Genomic DNA, 18,673 nt, shown 5'->3' on the forward strand with positions numbered 1-18,673 from the left:
GGAAGGTGTTTCAGTATGTGGGGATGTGCTTCAGTGTGTGGGGAAGTGTTTCAGTGTGTGGGGAAGGGGTTTCAGTGTGTAGGGAATGGGTTTCAGTGTGTGGGGAAGGTGTTTCATTGTGTGTAGGGATGGTTTTCAGTGTGTGGGGAAGGTGTTTCAGTGTGTGGGGAAGGTGTTTCAGTGTGTGGGGAAGGGGTTTCAGTGTGTGAGGAAGGGGATTCAGTGTTTGGGGAAGGTGTTTCAGTGTGTGGGGAAGGTGGTTCAGTGTGTGTGGAAGGGGTTTCAGTGTGTGGGGAAGGTGTTTCAGTGTGTGGGGATGTGTTTCAGTGTGTGGGGAAGGTGTTTCAGTGTGTGGGGAAGGTGTTTCAGTGTGTGAGGAAGGGTTTCAGTGTGTGGGGAATGTGTTCCAGTGAGTGGGTAAGGGGTTTCAGTGTGTGGGGTTGTGTTTCAGTGTGTGGGGAAGGGGTTTCAGTGTGTGGGGAACGGTTTTCAGTGTGTGGAGAAGGGGTTTCAGTGTTTGTGGAAGGGGTTTCATTGTGCGGGGAAGGGGTTTCAGTGTGTGGGCACGTTGTTTTAGTGTGAGTGGGGATGGGATTCAGTGTGTGGGGAAGGTGTTTCAGTGTGTGTGGGGATGGGTTTCAGTTTGTGGGGAATGGGTTTCAGTGTGTGGGGATGTGTTTCAGTGTGTGTGGAAGGGTTTCAGTGTGTGGGGAAGGTGTTTCAGTGTGTGGGGATGGGTTCAGTGTGTGGGGATTGCTTTCAGTGTGTGGGGATGGGTTTCAGTGTGTGGGGAAAGGGGTTTCAGAGTGTGGGGAAGGTGTTTCAGTGTGGGGGGAAGGGTTTTCAGTGTGTGGGGAAGGGGGTTCAGTGTGTGGGGAATGGGTTTCAGTATGTAGGGAAGGTGTTTCAGTTTGTGGGGAATGTGTTTCAATGTGTGGGGAAGGGATTTCAGTGTGTGGGGAATGTGTTTCAGTGTGTGGGGAAAGAGTTTCAGTGTGTGGGGAAGGTGTTTCAGTGTGTGCGGCAGGTGTTGCAGTGTGTGGGGATGTGCACCGCTGAGTGGGGAAGTGTTTCAGTGTGTGGGGAAAGTGTTTCAGTGTGTGGGGATGTGTTTCAGTGTGTGGGGATGGGTTTCAGTGTGTGGGGAAGGGGTTTCAGAGTGTGGGGAAGGGTTTCAGTGTGGGGGAAGGGGTTTTAGTGTGTGGGGAAGTGGTTTCAGTGTGTGGGGAAGGTGTTTCAATGTGTGGGGAAGGGGTTTCAGTGTGTGGGGAGCGGGTTTCAGTGTGTGGGGAAGGTGTTTCAGTGTGTGTGCTGTGAAGGTGTTTCAGTGTGTGGGGAAGGTGTTTCAGTGTGTGCGGAATGTGTTTCACTGTGTGGGGAAGGGGTTTCATTGTGTGGGGAAGAGTTTCAGTGTGTGGGGAAGGGTTTCAGTGTGTGGGGAAGGCGTTTCAGTGTGTGCAGAAGGTGTTTCAGTGTGTGGGGAACGGTTTTCAGTGTGTGGGGAAGGTGTTTCAGTGTGTGGGGAAGGGTTTCAGTGAGCGGGGAAGGGGTATCAGTGTGTGGGGAAGATGTTTCAGTGTGTGGGGAAGGTATTTCAATGCGTGGGAAAGGGATTTCAGTGTGTGGGGAAGTTGTTCCATTGTGTGGGGAAGGTGTTTCAGTGTGTGGAGAAAGGGATGCAGTGTCTGGGGAAGGTGTTTCAGTGTGTGGGGATGTGTGTTAGTGTGTGGGTCATGTGTTTCAGTGTGTGGGGAAGGTTTTCAGTGTGTGGGGAAGGTGTTTCACTGAGTGGGGATGGTTTTCAGTGTGTGGGGATGTTTCAGTGTGTGGGGAAGGGGTTTCCGTGCATGGGGAATTGGTTTCAGAGTGTGGGGAAGGGTTTCAGGGTGTGGCGAAGGGGTTTCAGTGTTTGGGGAAGGGGTTTCAGTGTGTGGGGAATGGGTTTCAGTGTGTGGGGAAGGGTTTCAGTGTGTGGGGAAGGGGATTCAGTATGTGGGGAAGCTGTTTCAATCTGTGGGGATGTGTTTCAGTGTTTGGTGATGGGGTTTCAGTGTGTGGGGAAGGTGTTTCAGTGTGTGTGAAAGGGGCTTCAGTGTATGGGGAAGGGGTTTCAGTGTGTGGGGAAGGTGTTTCAGTGTGTGGGGAAGTGTTTCAGTGTGTGGGTAGGTGTTTCAGTGTGTGGGGAAGGTGTTTCAGTTTGTGGCGAAGGTATTTAAGTGTGTGGGGAAAGGGTTTCAGTGTGTGGGGAAGGTGTTTCAGTGTGTGGGGAAGGTGTTTCTGTGTGTGGGGATGTGCTCCACTGTGTGGGGAAGGGTTTCAGTGTGTGGGGAAGGGTTTCAGTGCATGGGGATGGGTTTCAGTGTGTGGGGATGGCTTTCAGTGTGTGGGGAAGGGTTTTCAGAGTGTGGCTAAGGTTTTCATTGTGGGGAGAAGGTCTTTCAGTGTGTGGGGAAGGGGTTTCAGTGTGTGGGGATGTGTTTCAGTGTGTCGGGAAGGTGTTTCAGTGTGTGTGGAACGGGTTTCAGTTTGTGGGGAAGGGGATTCAGTGTTTGTGGAAGGGGTTTCATTGTGCGGGGAAGGGGTTTCAGTGTGTGGGCACATTGTTTCAGTGTGAGTGGGGATGGGTTTCAGTGTTTGGGGAAGGTGCCTCAGTGTGTGGGGAAGGTGTTTCAGTGTGTGTGGGGATGGGTTTCAGTTTGTGCAGAAGGTGTTTCAGTGTGTGTGGAAGGGGATTCAGTTTGTGGGGAATGGGTTTCAATGTGTGGGGAAGGTGTTTCAGTTTGTGGGGAAGGTATTTCAGTCTGTGGGGAAGTTTTTTCAATGTGAGGGGAATGGGATTTCAGTGTGTGGGGAATGTGTTTCAGTGCGTGGGGAATGTGTTTCAGTGTGTGAGGAAGGGTTTCAGTGTGTGGGGAAGGTGTTTCAGTGTGCGGGGATGGGTTTCAGTGTGTGGGGATTGGTTTCAGTGTGTGGGGATGGGTTTCAGTGTGTGGGGAAGGGGTTTCAGAGTGCGGGGAAGGGTTTCAGTGTGGGGGGAAGGGGTCTCAGTGTGTGCGGAATGGGTTTCAGTGTGTGGGGAAGGGGTTTCAGTTTGTGGGGAAGGTATTTCAGTACTTGGGGAAGGTGTTTCAATGTGTGGGGAAGGGATTTCAGTGTGTGGAGAAAGGGTTTCAGTGTGTGGAGAAGGTGTTTCAGTGTGTGGGAATGTGTTTCAGTGTGTGGGGATGTGTTTCAGTGTGTGAGGAAGGATTTCAATGTGTGGGGAAGGTGTTTCAGTGTGTGGGGATGGGTTTCAGTGTGTGGGGATTGGTTGCAGTGTGTGGGGATGGGTTTCAGTGTGTGGGGAAGGGGTTTCAGAGTGTGGAGAAGGGTTTCAGTGTGGGGGGAAGGGGTTTCAGTGTGTGGGGAATGGGTTTCAGTGTGTGGGGAAAGTGTTTCAGTTTGAGGGGAAGGTATTTCAGTGCTTGGGGAAGGTGTTTCAATGTGTGGGGAAGGGATTTCAGTGTGTGGAGAAGGTGTTTCAGTGTGTGGGGAATGTGTTTCAGCGTGTGGGGAAAGGGTATCAGTGTGTGGGGAAGTGGTTTCAGTGTGTGGGGAAGGTGTCTCAGTGTGTGGGGATGTGTTTCAGTGTGTGGGGAAGGTGTTTCAGTGTGTGGGGAAGCGGTTTCAGTGTGTGGGGAAGGTGCTTCAGTGTGTGGGGAAGGTGCTTCAGTGTGTGGGGATGTGTTTCAGTGTGTGGGCAAGGTGTTTCAGTGTGTGGGGAAGGGGTGTCAGTGTGTGGGGAAGGGGATTCAGTGTGTTGTGAAGGTGTTTCAGCGTTTGGGGAAGGGTTTCAGTGTGTGGTGAAGTTTTTCACTTTGTGGGGAAGGGTTTCAGTGTGTGGGGAAGGGTTTCAGTGTGTGGGGAAGGTGTTTCAGTATGTGGGGATGTGTTTCAGTGTGTGGGGAAGTGTTTCAGTGTGTGGGGAAGGGGTTTCATTCTGTAGGGAATGGGTTTCAGTGTGTGGGGAAGGTGTTTCAGTGTGTGTGGGGATGGTTTTCAGTGTGGGGGAAGGTGTTTCAGTGTGTGGGGAAGGGGTTTCAGTGTGTGAGGAAGGGGTTTCAGTGTTTGGGGACGGTGTTTCAGTGTGTGGGGAAGGTGGTTAAGTGTGTGTGGAAGGGGTTTCAGTGTGTGGGGAAGGTGTTTCAGTGTGTGGGGAAGGTGTTTCAGTGTGTGGGGAAGGGTTTCAGTGTGTGGGGAATGTGTTCCAGTGTGTGGGTAAGGGGTTTCAGTGTGTGGGGTTGTGTTTCAGTGTGTGGGGAAGGAGTTTCAGTGTGTGGGGAACGGGTTTCAGTGTGTGGAGAAGGGGTTTCAGTGTTTGTGGAAGGGGTTTCATTGTGCATGGAAGGGGTTTCAGTGTGTGGGCACGTTGTTTTAGTGTGAGTGGGGATGGGATTCAGTGTGTGGGGAAGGTGTTTCAGTGTGTGTGGGGATGGGTTTCAGTTTGTGGGGAATGGGTTTCAGTGTGTGGGGAAGGTGTTTCTGTGTGTGGTAATGTGTTTCAGTGTGTGGGGATGTGTTTCAGTGTGTGGGGATTGGTTTCAGTGTGTGGGGATGGGTTTCAGTGTGTGAGGAAGGGTTTCAGTGTGGGGGGAAGGTGTTTCAGTGTGTGGGGAATGGGTTTCAGTGTGTGGGGAAGGTATTTCAGTGCTTGGGGAAGGTATTTCAGTGCTTGGGGAAGGTGTTTCAATGTGTGGGGAAGGGATTTCAGTGTGTGGAGAAGGTGTTTCAGTGTGTGGGGAATGTGATTCAGCGTGTGGGCAAATGGTATCAGTGTGTGGGGAATTGGTTTCAGTTTGTGGGGAAGGTGTTTCAGTGTGTGGGGAAGGGTTTCAGTGTGTGTGGGGAAGTGTTTCACTTTGTGGGGAAGGGGTTTCAGTGTGTGGGGAAGGTGTCTCAGTGTGTGGGGATGTGTTTCAGTGTGTGGGGAAGGTGCTTCAGTGTGTGGGGAAGGTGCTTCAGTCTGTGGGGATGTGTTTCAGTGTGTGGGCAAGGTGTTTCAGTGTGTGGGGAAGGGGTGTCAGTGTGTGGGGAAGGGGATTCAGTGTGTGGGGAAGGTGTTTCAGCGTTTGGGGAAGGGTTTCAGTGTGTGGGGAAGGTGTTTCAGTGTGTGGGGATGTGTTTCAGTGTGTAGGGAAGGTGTTTCAGTGTGTGGGGAAGGTGTTTCAGTGTGTGGGGAAGGGTTTCAGTATGTGGGGAATGTGTTCCAGTGTGTGGGTAAGGGGTTTCAGTGTGTGGGGTTGTGTTTCAGTGTGTGGGGAAGGGGTTTCAGTGTGTGGGGAACGGGTTTCAGTGTGTGGAGAAGGGGTTTCAGTGTTTGTGGAAGTGTTTTCATTGTGCGGGGAAGGGGTTTCAGTGTGTGGACACGTATTTTTAGTGTGAGTGGGGATGGGATTCAGTGAAAGGGGAAGGTGTTTCAGTGTGTGTGGGGATGGGTTTCAGTTTGTGGGGAATGGGTTTCAGTGTGTGGGGAAGGTGTTTCTGTGTGTGGGAATGTGTTTCAGTGTGTGGGGATGTGTTTCAGTGTGTGGGGAAGGGTTTCAGTGTGTGGGGAAAGTGTTTCAGTGTGTGGGCAAGGTGTTTCAGTGTGTGGGGAAGGGGTGTCAGTGTGTGGGGAAGGTGTTTCAGCGTTTGGGGAAGGGTTTCAGTGTGTGGTGAAGTTTTTCACTTTGTGGGGAAGGGTTTCAGTGCGTGGGGAAGGGTTTCAGTGTGTGGGGAATGAGTTTCAGTTTGTGGGGAAGGTGTTTCAGTATGTGGGGATGTGTTTTCGTGTGTGGGGAAGTGTTTCAGTGTGTGGGGAAGGGGTTTCAGTGTGTAGGGAATGGGTTTCAGTGTGTGGGGAAGGTGTTTCAGTGTGTGTGGGGATGGTTTTCAGTCTGTGGGGAAGGTGTTTCAGTGTGTGGGGAAGGGGTTTCAGTGTGTGGGGAAGGGGTTTCAGTGTGTGAGGAAGGGGTTTCAGTCTTTGGGGAAGGTGTTTCAGTGTGTGGGGAAGGTGGTTCAGTGTGTGTGGAATGGGTTTCAGTGTGGGGGGAAGGTGTTTCAGTGTGTGGGGATGTTTTTCAGTGTGTGGGGAAGGTGTTTCAGTGTGTGGGGAAGGGTTTCAGTGTGTGGGGAATGTGTTTCAGTGTGTGGGTAAGGGGTTTCAGTGTGTGGGGTTGTGTTTCAGTGTGTGGGGAAGGAGTTTCAGTGTGTGGGGAACGGGTTTCAGTGTGTGGAGAAGGGGTTTCAGTGTTTGTGGAAGGGGTTTCATTGTGCGGGGAAGGGGTTTCAGTGTGTGGGCACGTTGTTTTAGTGTGAGTGGGGATGGGATTCAGTGTGTGCGGAAGGTGTTTCAGTGTGTGTGGGGATGGGTTTCAGTTTGTGGGGAATGGGTTTCAGTGTGTGGGGAAGGTGTTTCTGTGTGTGGTAATGTGTTTCAGTGTGAGGGGAAGGGGTTTCATTGTGTGGGGATTGGTTTCAGTGTGTGGGGATTGGTTTCAGTGTGTGGGGAAGGGTTTTCAGAGTGTGGGGAAAGGTTTCAGTGTGGGGGGAAGGGGTTTCAGAGTGTGGGGAAAGGTTTCAGTGTGGGGGGAAGGGGTTTCAGTTTGTGGGGAATGGGTTTCAGTGTGTGGGGAAGGTGTATCAGTTTGTGGGGAAGGTATTTCAGTGCTTGGGGAAGGTGTTTCAATGTGTGGGGAAGGGATTTCAGTGTGTGGAGAAGGTGTTTCAGTGTGTGGGGAATGTGTTTCAGCGTGTGGGGAAATGGTATCAGTGTGTGGGGAAGGTGTTTCAGTGTGTGGGGAAGGTGTTTCAGTGTGTGGGCACGTTGTTTCAGTGTGTGTGGGGATGGGTTTCAGTGTGAGGGGAAGGTGTTTCAGAGTGTGCGGAAGGGGTTTCAGTGTGTGGGGAATTGGTTTCAGTTTGTGGGGAAGGTGTTTCAGTGTGTGGGGAAGGGTTTCAGTGTGTGTGGGGAAGGGTTTCACTTTGTGGGGAAGGGGTTTCAGTGTGTGGGGAAGGTGTCTCACTGTGTGGGGATGTGTTTCAGTGTGTGGGGAAGGTGCTTCAGTGTGTGGGGAAGGTGCTTCAGTGTGTGGGGATGTGTTTCAGTGTGTGGGCAAGGTGTTTCAGTGTGTGGGGAAGGGGTGTCAGTGTGTGGGGAAGGGGATTCAGTGTGTGGGGAAGGTGTTTCAGCGTTTGGGGAAGGGTTTCAGTGTGTGGTGAAGTTTTTCACTTTGTGGGAAAGGGTTTCAGTGTGTGGGGAATGAGTTTCAGTTTGTGGGGATGGTGTTTCAGTATGTGGGGATGTGCTTCAGTGTGTGGGGAAGGTATTTCAGTGTGTGGGGAAGGGGTTTTAGTGTGTAGGGAATGGGTTTCAGTGTGTGGGGAAGGTGTTTCAGTGTGTGTGGGGATGGTTTTCAGTGTGTGGGGAAGGTGTTTCAGTGTGTGGGGAAGGTGTTTCAGGGTGTGGGGAAGGGGTTTCAGTGTGTGAGGAAGGGGTTTCAGTGTTTGGGGAAGGTGTTGCAGTGTGTGGGGAAGGTGGTTCAGTGTGTGTGGAAGGGGTTTCAGTGTGTGGGGAATGTGTTTCAGTGTGTGGGGATGTGTTTCAGTGTGTGGGGAAGGTGTTTCAGTGTGTGGGGAAGGTGTTTCAGTGTGTGGGGAAGGGTTTCAGTATGTGGGGAATGTGTTCCATTGTGTGGGTAAGGGGTTTCAGTGTGTGGGGTTGTGTTTCAGTGTGTGGGGAAGGGGTTTCAGTGTGTGGGGAACGGGTTTCAGTGTGTGGAGAAGGGGTTTCAGTGTTTGTGGAAGGGGTTTCATTGTGCGGGGAAGGGGTTTCAGTGTGTGGGCACGTTGTTTTAGTGTGAGTGGGGATGGGATTCAGTGAAAGAGGAAGGTGTTTCAGTGTGTGTGGGGATGGGTTTCAGTTTGTGGGGAATGGGTTGCAGTGTGTGGGGAAGGTGTTTCTGTGTGTGGGAATGTGTTTCAGTGTGTGTGGATGTGTTTCAGTGTGTGTGGAAGGATTTCAGTGTGTGGGGAAAGTGTTTCAGTGTGTGGGGTGGGTTTCAGTGTGTGGGGATTGGTTTCAGTGTGTGGGGATGGGTTTCAGTGTGTGGGGAAGGGGTTTCAGAGTGTGGGGAAGGTGTTTCAGTGTGGGGGGAAGGGGATTCAGTGTGTGGGGAAGGGGGTTCAGTGTGTGGGGAATGGGTTTCAGTGTGTGGGGAAGGTGTTTCAGTTTGTGGGGAATGTGTTTCAATGTGTCGGGAAGGGATTTCAGTGTGTGGGGAAGTTGTTTCAGTGTGTGGGCAATGTGTTTCAGTGTGTGGGGAAAGGGTTTCAGTGTGTGGGGAAGGTGTTTCAGCGTGTGGGGCAGGTGTTTCAGTGTGTGGGGATGTGCTCCGCTCTGTGGGGAAGTGTTTCAGTGTGTGGGGAAGGTGTTTCAGTGTGTGGGGATGTGTTTCAGTGTGTGAGGATGGGTTTGAGTGTGTGGGGAAGGGGTTTCAGAGTGTGGGGAAGGGTTTCAGTGTGGGGGAAGGGGTTTTAGTGTGTGGGGAAGGGGTTTCAGTGTGTGGGGATGTGTTTCAATGTGTGGGGAAGGGTTTCAGTGTGTGGGGAAGGCGTTTCAATGTGTGCAGAAGGTGTTTCAGTGTGTGGGGAACGGTTTTCAGTGTGTGGGGAAGGTGTTTCAGTGTGTGGGGAAGGTATTTCAATGCGTGGGAAAGGGATTTCAGTGTGTGGGGAAGGTGTTCCATTGTGTGGGGATGGTGTTTCAGTGTGTGGAGAAAGGGATGCAGTGTCTGGGGAAGTTGTTGCAGTGTGTGCGGATGTGTGTCAGTGTGTGGGGATGTGTTTCAGTGTGTGGGGAAGGCTTTCAGTGTGTGGGGAAGGTGTTTCACTGAGTGGGGATGGTTTTCAGTGTGTGGGGATGTGTTTCAGTGTGTGGGGATTGGTTTCAGTGTGTGGGGATGGGTTTCAGTGTGTGAGGAAGGGGTTTCAGAGTGTGGGGAAGGGTTTCAGTGTGGGGGGAAGGGGTTTCAGTGTGTGGGGAATGGGTTTCAGTGTGTGGGGAAGGTGTTTCAGTTTGTGGGGAAGGTATTTCAGTGCTTGGGGAAGGTGTTTCAATGTGTGGGGAAGGGATTTCAGTGTGTGGAGAAGGTGTTTCAGTGTGTGGGGAATGTGTTTCAGCGTGTGGGGAAATGGTATCAGTGTGTGGGGAAGGTGTTTCAGTGTGTGGGGAAGGTGTTTCAGTGTGTGGGGACGTTGTTTCAGTGTGTGTGGGGATGGGTTTCAATGTGAGGGGAAGGTGTTTCAGAGTGTGCGGAAGGGGTTTCAGTGTGTGGGGAATTGGTTTCAGTTTGTGGGGAAGGTGTTTCAGTGTGTGGGGAAGGGTTTCAGTGTGTGTGGGGAAGGGTTTCACTTTGTGGGGAAGGGGTTTCAGTGTGTGGGGAAGGTGTCTCAGTGTGTGGGGATGTGTTTCAGTGTGTGGGGAAGGTGCTTCAGTGTGTGGGGAAGGTGCTTCAGTCTGTGGGGATGTGTTTCAGTGTGTGGGCAAGGTGTTTCAGTGAGTGGGGAAGGGGTGTCAGTGTGTGGGGAAGGGGATTCAGTGTGTGGGGAAGGTGTTTCAGCGTTTGGGGAAGGGTTTCAGTGTGTGGGGAAGGTGTTTCAGTGTGTGGGGATGTGTTTCAGTGTGTGGGGAAGGTGTTTCAGTGTGTGGGGAAGGTGTTTCAGTGTGTGGGGAAGGGTTTCAGTATGTGGGGAATGTGTTCCAGTGTGTGGGTAAGGGGTTTCAGTTTGTGGGGTTGTGTTTCAGTGAGTGGGGAAGGGGTTTCAGTGTGTGGGGAACGGGTTTCAGTGTGTGGAGAAGGGGTTTCAGTGTTTGTGGAAGTGTTTTCATTGTGCGGGGAAGGGGTTTCAGTGTGTGGACACGTTGTTTTAGTGTGAGTGGGGATGGGATTCAGTGAAAGGGGAAGGTGTTTTAGTGTGTGTGGGGATGGGTTTCAGTTTGTGGGGAATGGGTTTCAGTGTGTGGGGAAGGTGTTTCTGTGTGTGGGAATGTGTTTCAGTGTGTGGGGAAGGGTTTCAGTGTGTGGGGAAAGTGTTTCAGTGTGTGGGCAAGGTGTTTCAGTGTGTGGGGAAGGGGTGTCAGTGTGTGGGGAAGGTGTTTCAGCTTTTGGGGAAGGGTTTCAGTGTGTGGTGAAGTTTTTCACTTTGTGGGGAAGGGTTTCAGTGCGTGGGGAAGGGTTTCAGTGTGTGGGGAATGAGTTTCAGTTTGTGGGGAAGGTGTTTCAGTATGTGGGGATGTGTTTTCGTGTGTGGGGAAGTGTTTCAGTGTGTGGGGAAGGGGTTTCAGTGTGTAGGGAATGGGTTTCAGTGTGTGGGGAAGGTGTTTCAGTGTGTGTGGGGATGGTTTTCAGTCTGTGGGGAAGGTGTTTCAGTGTGTGGGGAAGGTGTTTCAGTGTGTGGGGAAGGGGTTTCAGTGTGTGAGGAAGGGGTTTCAGTCTTTGGGGAAGGTGTTTCAGTGTGTGGGGAAGGTGGTTCAGTGTGTGTGGAATGGGTTTCAGTGTGTGGGGAAGGTGTTTCAGTTGTTGGGGATGTTTTTCAGTGTGTGGGGAAGGTGTTTCAGTGTGTGGGGAAGGGTTTCAGTGTGTGGGGAATGTGTTCCAGTATGTGGGTAAGGGGTTTCAGTGTGTGGGGTTGTGTTTCAGTGTGTGGGGAAGGAGTTTCAGTGTGTGGGGAACGGGTTTCAGTGTGTGGAGAAGGGGTTTCAGTGTTTGTGGAAGGGGTTTCATTGTGCGGGGAAGGGGTTTCAGTGTGTGGGCACGTTGTTTTAGTGTGAGTGGGGATGGGATTCAGTGTGTGCGGAAGGTGTTTCAGTGTGTGTGGGGATGGGTTTCAGTTTGTGGGGAATGGGTTTCAGTGTGTGGGGAAGGTGTTTCTGTGTGTGGTAATGTGTTTCAGTGTGAGGGGAAGGGGTTTCATTGTGTGGGGATTGGTTTCAGTGTGTGGGGATGGGTTTCAGTGTGTGGGGAAGGGGTTTCAGAGTGTGGGGAAGGGTTTCAGTGTGGGGGGAAGGGGTTTCAGAGTGTGGGGAAGGGTTTCAGTGTGGGGGGAAGGGGTTTCAGTTTGTGGGGAATGGGTTTCAGTGTGTGGGGAAGGTGTTTCAGTTTGTGGGGAAGGTATTTCAGTGCTTGGGGAAGGTGTTTCAATGTGTGGGGAAGGGATTTCAGTGTGTGGAGAAGGTGTTTCAGTGTGTGGGGAATGTGTTTCAGCGTGTGGGGAAATGGTATCAGTGTGTGGGGAAGGTGTTTCAGTGTGTGGGGAAGGTGTTTCAGTGTGTGGGCACGTTGTTTCAGTGTGTGTGGGGATGGGTTTCAGTGTGAGGGGAAGGTGTTTCAGAGTGTGCGGAAGGGGTTTCAGTGTGTGGGGAATTGGTTTCAGTTTGTGGGGAAGGTGTTTCAGTGTGTGGGGAAGGGTTTCAGTGTGTGTGGGGAAGGGTTTCACTTTGTGGGGAAGGGGTTTCAGTGTGTGGGGAAGGTGTCTCACTGTGTGGGGATGTGTTTCAGTGTGTGGGGAAGGTGCTTCAGTGTGTGGGGAAGGTGCTTCAGTGTGTGGGGATGTGTTTCAGTGTGTGGGCAAGGTGTTTCAGTGTGTGGGGAAGGGGTGTCAGTGTGTGGGGAAGGGGATTCAGTGTGTGGGGAAGGTGTTTCAGCGTTTGGGGAAGGGTTTCAGTGTGTGGTGAAGTTTTTCACTTTGTGGGAAAGGGTTTCAGTGTGTGGGGAATGAGTTTCAGTTTGTGGGGATGGTGTTTCAGTATGTGGGGATGTGCTTCAGTGTGTGGGGAAGGTATTTCAGTGTGTGGGGAAGGGGTTTTAGTGTGTAGGGAATGGGTTTCAGTGTGTGGGGAAGGTGTTTCAGTGTGTGTGGGGATGGTTTTCAGTGTGTGGGGAAGGTGTTTCAGTGTGTGGGGAAGGTGTTTCAGGGTGTGGGGAAGGGGTTTCAGTGTGTGAGGAAGGGGTTTCAGTGTTTGGGGAAGGTGTTGCTGTGTGTGGGGAAGGTGGTTCAGTGTGTGTGGAAGGGGTTTCAGTGTGTGGGGAATGTGTTTCAGTGTGTGGGGATGTGTTTCAGGGTGTGGGGAAGGTGTTTCAGTGTGTGGGGAAGGTGTTTCAGTGTGTGGGTAAGGGGTTTCAGTGTGTGGGGTTGTGTTTCAGTGTGTGGGGAAGGGGTTTCAGTGTGTGGGGAACGGGTTTCAGTGTGTGGAGAAGGGGTTTCAGTGTTTGTGGAAGGGGTTTCATTGTGCGGGGAAGGGGTTTCAGTGTGTGGGCACGTTGTTTTAGTGTGAGTGGGGATGGGATTCAGTGAAAGGGGAAGGTGTTTCAGTGTGTGTGGGGATGGGTTTCAGTTTGTGGGGAATGGGTTGCAGTGTGTGGGGAAGGTGTTTCTGTGTGTGGGGATGTGTTTCAGTGTGTGTGGATGTGTTTCAGTGTGTGTGGAAGGGTTTCAGTGTGTGGGGAAAGTGTTTCAGTGTGTGGGGTGGGTTTCAGTGTGTGGGGATTGGTTTCAGTGTGTGGGGATGGGTTTCAGTGTGTGGGGAAGGGGTTTCAGAGTGTGGGGAAGGTGTTTCAGTGTGGGGGGAAGGGGTTTCAGTGTGTGGGGAAGGGGGTTCAGTGTGTGGGGAATGGGTTTCGGTGTGTGGGGAAGGTGTTTCAGTTTGTGGGGAATGTGTTTCAATGTGTCGGGAAGGGATTTCAGTGTGTGGGGAAGTTGTTTCAGTGTGTGGGCAATGTGTTTCAGTGTGTGGGGAAAGGGTTTCAGTGTGTGGGGAAGGTGTTTCAGCGTGTGGGGCAGGTGGTTCAGTGTGTGGGGATGTGCTCCGCTCTGTGGGGAAGTGTTTCAGTGTGTGGGGAAGGTGTTTCAGTGTGTGGGGATGTGTTTCAGTGTGTGAGGATGGGTTTGAGTGTGTGGGGAAGGGGTTTCAGAGTGTGGGGAAGGGTTTCAGTGTGGGGGAAGGGGTTTTAGTGTGTGGGGAAGGGGTTTCAGTGTGTGGGGATGTGTTTCAATGTGTGGGGAAGGGTTTCAGTGTGTGGGGAAGGCGTTTCAATGTGTGCAGAAGGTGTTTCAGTGTGTGGGGAACGGTTTTCAGTGTGTGGGGAAGGTGTTTCAGTGTGTGGGGAAGGTATTTCAATGCGTGGGAAAGGGATTTCAGTGTGTGGGGAAGATGTTCCATTGTGTGGGGATGGTGTTTCAGTGTGTGGAGAAAGGGATGCAGTGTCTGGGGAAGTTGTTGCAGTGTGTGCGGATGTGTGTCAGTGTGTGGGGATGTGTTTCAGTGTGTGGGGAAGGCTTTCAGTGAGTGGGGAAGGTGTTTCACTGAGTGGGGATGGTTTTCAGTGTGTGGGGATGTTTCAGTGTGTGGGGATGGGTTTCCGTGTATGGGGAATTGGTTTCAGAGTGTGGGGAAGGGTTTTTGGGTGTGGGGAAGGGGTTTCAGTGTGTGGGGAATGGGTTTCAGTGTGTGGGGAAGGGTTTCAGTGTGTGGGGAAGCGGTTTCAGTGTGTGGGGAAGCTGCTTCAGTGTGTGGGGATGTGTATCAGTGTTGGGGAAGGTATTTCAGTGTGGGGGGAAGGGGCTTCAGTGTGTGGGGAAGGGGATTCAGTGTGTGGGGAAGGTGTTTCAGTGTTTGGGGAAGGGTTTCAGTGTGTGGGGAAGTGTTTCACTTTGTGGGGAAGGTTTTCAGTGTATGGGGAAGTGTTTCAGTGTGTGGGGAATGTGTTTCAGTGTGTGGGGAAGGTGTTTCAGTGTGTGGGGATGTGTTTCAGTGTGTGGGGAAGGGGTTTCAGTGTGTAGGGAATAGGTTTCAGTGTGTGGGGAAGGTGTTTCAGTGTGTGTGGGGATGGTTTTCTGTGTGTGGGGAAAGTGTTTCAGTGTGTGGTGAAGGTATCTCAGTGTGTGGGGAAGGGGTTTCAGTATGTGAGGAAGGGGTTTCAGTGTGTGGGGAAGGTGTTTCAGTGTGTGGGGAAGGTGTTTCAGTGTGTGGGGATGTGTTTCAGTGTGTGGGGAAGGTGTTTCAGTGCGTGGGGAAGGGTTTCAGTGTGTGGGGAATGTGTTTCAATGTGTGCGTAAGGGGTTTCAGTGTGTGGGGAAGGTGTTTAAGTGTGTGGGGAAGGTGTTTCAATGTGTGGGGAATGGATTTCAGTGTGTGGGGAAGGTGTTTCAGTGTGTGGGGAATGTGTTTCAGTGAGTGGGGTAAGGGTTTCAGTTTGTGGGGAAGGTGTTTCAGTTTGTGGGGAAGGTGTTTTAGTGTGTGGGGATGTGCTTCACTGTGTGGGGAAGGGTTTCAGTGTGTGGGGATGGGTTTCAGTGTGTGGGGAAGGGTTTTCAGAGTGTGGGGAAGGGTTTCAGTGTGGGGAGAAGGTCTTTCAGTGTGTGGGGAAGGGGTTTCAGTGTGTGGGGATGTGTTTCAGTGTGTGGGGAAGTGGTTTCAGTGTGTGGGGAACGGGTTTCAGTGTGTGGGGAAGGGGTTTCAGTGTTTGTGGAAGGGGTTTCATTGTGCGGGGAAGGGGCATCAGTGTGTGGGCACGTTGTCTCAGTGTGAGTGGGGATGGGTTTCAGTGTGTGGGTAAGGTGTCTCAGTGTGTGGGGAAGGCGTTTCAGTGTGTGTGGGGATGGGTTTCAGTTTGTGCGGAAGGTGTTTCTGTGTGTGTGGAAGGGGTTTCAGTTTGTGGGGAATGGGTTTCAGTGTGTGGGGAAGGTGTTTCAGTTTGTGGGGAAGGTATTTCAGTGTGTGGGGAAGTTGTTTCAGTCTGTGGGGATGTGTTTCAGTGTGTGGGGAAAGGGTTTCAGAGTGTGGGGAAGGTGTTTCAGTGTGTGGGAATGTGTTTCAGTGTGTGGGGATGTGTTTCAGTGATTGGGGAAGTGTTTCAGTGTGTGGGGAAGGGGTTTCAGAGTGTGGGGAATGTGTTTCAGTGTGGGGGGAAGGGGTTTCAGTGTGTGGGGAAGGGGTTTCAGTGTGTGGGGAATGGGTTTCAGCGTGTGGGAAAGGTGTTTCAGTTTGTGGGGAAGGTGTTTCAATGTGTGGGGAAGGAATTTCAGTGTGTGGGGAAGGTGTTTGAGTGTGTGGGAAATGTGTTTCCGTTTGTGGGGAAAGGATTTCAGTGTGTGGGGAAGGTGTTTCAGTGTGTGGGGAAGGTGTTTCAGTGTGTGGGGCAGGTGTTTCAGTGTGTGGGGATGTGCTCCGCTGTGTGGGGAAGGGTTTCAGTGTGTGGGAAAGGTGTTTCAGTGTGTGGGGATGTGTTTCAGTGTGTGGGGATGTGTTTCAGTGTATGTGGAAGGGGTTTCAGAGTGTGGGGATGTATTTCAATGTGTGGGGAAGGGGTTTCAGTGTGTGGGGAGCGGGTTTCAGTGTGTGGGGAAGGTGCTTCACTGTGTGCTGTGAAGGTTTTTCAGTGTGTGGGGAAGGTGTTTCAGTGTGTGCGGAAGGTCTTTCAGTGTGTGGGGAAGGGGTTTCATTGTGTCGGGAAAAGTTTCAGTGTGAGGGGAAGGGTTTCAGTGTGTGGGGACGGCGTTTCAGTGTGTGCGGAAGGTGTTTCAGTGTGTGGGGAACGGTTTTCAGTGTGTGGGGAAGGTGTTTCAGTGTGTGGGGAAGGGTTTCAGTGAGTGGGGAAGGGGTATCAGTGTGTGGGCAAGATGTTTCAGTGTGTGGGGAAGGTATTTTAATGTGTGGGGAAGGGAATTCACTGTGTGGGGAAGGTGTTTCATTGTGTGGGGAAGGTGTTTCAGTGTGTGGGGAAAGGGTTTCAGTGTCTGGGGAAGGTGTTTCAGTGTGTGGGGATGTGTGTCAGTGTGTGGGGATGTGTTTCAGTGTGTGGGGAAGGTTTACAGTGTGTGGGGAAGGTGTTTCACTGAGTGGGGATGGGTTTCAGTGTGTGGGGTTGTTTCAGTGTGTGGGGAAGGGTTTCAGTGTGTGGGGAAGGGGATTCAGTTTGTGGGGAAGGTGTTTCAATATGTGGGGATGTGTTTCAGTGTTTGGTGATGGGGTTTCAGTGTGTGAGGAAGGTGTTTCAGTGTGTGGGAAAGGGGCTTCAGTGTATGGGGAAGGGGTTTCAGTGTGTGGGGAAGGTGTTTCAGTGTGTGGGGAAGTGTTTCAGTGTATGGGGAAGGTGTTTCAGTGTGTGGGGAAGGGTTGCAGTGTGTGGGGAAGGTGTTGCAGTGTGTGGGGAAGTGGTTTCAATGTGTGAGGATGGGGTTTCAGTTTGTGGGGAAGGTGTTTCAGTGTGTGGGGAAGGTGTTTCAGTGTGTGGGAAAGGTGTTTCAATGTGTGGCAAAGGGGTTTCAGTTTGTGGGGAAGGGTTTCAGTGTGTGGGAAAAGGGTTTCAGTGTGTGGGGAAGGGTTTAAATGTGTGGGGAATGTGTTTCAGTGTGTGCGGAAAGGGTTTCAGTGTGTGGGGATGTGTCTCAGTGTGTGGGGAAGGATTGCAGTGTGTGGGGATGTGTTTCAGTATGTGGGCAAGGGTTTCAGTGTGTGGGGAAGGGGTTTCAGTGTGTGGGGAAGCGGTTTCAGTGTGTGGGAATGGATTTTAATGTGTGGGGATGGGTTTCGGTGTATGGGGAAGGTGTTTCAGTGTGTGGAGAAGGGTTTCAGTGCATGGAGAAGGGGTTTCTCTGTGTGGGGAAGGTGTTTCAGTGTGTGGGGAAGGTGTTTCAATGTGTGGGGAAGGGATTTCAGTGTGTGGGTAAGGTGTTTCAGTGTGTGGGGAATGTGTTTCAGTGTGTGGGGAAAGGGTTTCAGTGTGGGGAAGGTGTTTCAGTGTGTGGGGAAGGTATTTCAGTGTGTGGGGAATGTGTTTCAGTGTGTGGGGAAGGTGTTTCAATGTGTGGGGAAGGGATTTCAGTGTGTGGGTAAGGTGTTTCAGTGTGTGGGGAATGTGTTTCAGTGTGTGGGGAAAGGGTTTCTGTGTGGGGAAGGTGTTTCAGTGTGTGGGGAAGGTATTTCAGTGTGTGGGGAATGTGTTTCAGTGTGTGGGGAAAGTGTTTCAGTGTGTGGGGAAGGTGTTTCAGTGTGTGGGGAAGGTGTTTCAGTGTGTCGGGCTGTGCTCCACTGTGTGGGGAAGGGTTTCAGTGTGTGGGGAAGGTGTTTCAGTGTGTGTGGGGATGGTTTTCTGTGTGTGGGGAAAGTGTTTCAGTGTGTGGTGAAGGTATCTCAGTGTGTGGGGAAGGGGTTTCAGTATGTGAGGAAGGGGTTTCAGTGTGTGGGGAAGGTGTTTCAGTGTGTGGGGAAGGTGTTTCAGTGTGTGGGGATGTGTTTCAGTGTGTGGGGAAGGTGTTTCAGTGCGTGGGGAAGGGTTTCAGTGTGTGGGGAATGTGTTTCAGTGTGTGCGTAAGGGGTTTCAGTGTGTGGGGAAGGTGTTTAAGTGTGTGGGGAAGGTGTTTCAATGTGTGGGGAATGGATTTCAGTGTGTGGGGAAGGTGTTTCAGTGTGTGGGGAATGTGTTTCAGTGTGTGGGGTAAGGGTTTCAGTTTGTGGGGAAGGTGTTTCAGTTTGTGGGGAAGGTGTTTTAGTGTGTGGGGATGTGCTTCACTGTGTGGGGAAGGGTTTCAGTGTGTGGGGATGGGTTTCAGTGTGTGGGGAAGGGTTTTCAGAGTGTGGGGAAGGGTTTCAGTGTGGGGAGAAGGTCTTTCAGTGTGTGGGGAAGGGGTTTCAGTGTGTGGGGATGTGTTTCAGTGTGTGGGGAAATGGTTTCAGTGTGTGGGGAACGGGTTTCAGTGTGTGGGGAAGGGGTTTCAGTGTTTGTGGAAGGGGTTTCATTGTGCGGGGAAGGGGCATCAGTGTGTGGGCACGTTGTCTCAGTGTGAGTGGGGATGGGTTTCAGTGTGTGGGTAAGGTGTCTCAGTGTGTGGGGAAGGCGTTTCAGTGTGTGTGGGGATGGGTTTCAGTTTGTGCGGAAGGTGTTTCTGTGTGTGTGGAAGGGGTTTCAGTTTGTGGGGAATGGGTTTCAGTGTGTGGGGAAGGTGTTTCAGTTTGTGGGGAAGGTATTTCAGTGTGTGGGGAAGTTGTTTCAGTCTGTGGGGATGTGTTTCAGTGTGTGGGGAAAGGGTTTCAGAGTGTGGGGAAGGTGTTTCAGTGTGTGGGAATGTGTTTCAGTGTGTGGGGATGTGTTTCAGTGATTGGGGAAGTGTTTCAGTGTGTGGGGAAGGGGTTTCAGAGTGTGGGGAAGGTGTTTCAGTGTGGGGGGAAGGGGTTTCAGTGTGTGGGGAAGGGGTTTCAGTGTGTGGGGAATGGGTTTCAGCGTGTGGGAAAGGTGTTTCAGTTTGTGGGGAAGGTGTTTCAATGTGTGGGGAAGGAATTTCAGTGTGTGGGGAAGGTGTTTGAGTGTGTGGGAAATGTGTTTCCGTTTGTGGGGAAAGGATTTCAGTGTGTGGGGAAGGTGTTTCAGTGTGTGGGGAAGGTGTTTCAGTGTGTGGGGCAGGTGTTTCAGTGTGTGGGGATGTGCTCCGCTGTGTGGGGAAGGGTTTCAGTGTGTGGGAAAGGTGTTTCAGTGTGTGGGGATGTGTTTCAGTGTGTGGGGATGTGTTTCAGTGTATGTGGAAGGGGTTTCAGAGTGTGGGGAAGGGTTTAAGTGTGGGGGGAAGGGGTTTCAATGTGTGGGGAAGGGGTTTCAGTGTG

Source organism: Heterodontus francisci, chromosome 35, assembly GCF_036365525.1.
Source record: "Heterodontus francisci isolate sHetFra1 chromosome 35, sHetFra1.hap1, whole genome shotgun sequence".
Classification (NCBI taxonomy): Eukaryota; Metazoa; Chordata; class Chondrichthyes; order Heterodontiformes; family Heterodontidae; genus Heterodontus; species Heterodontus francisci.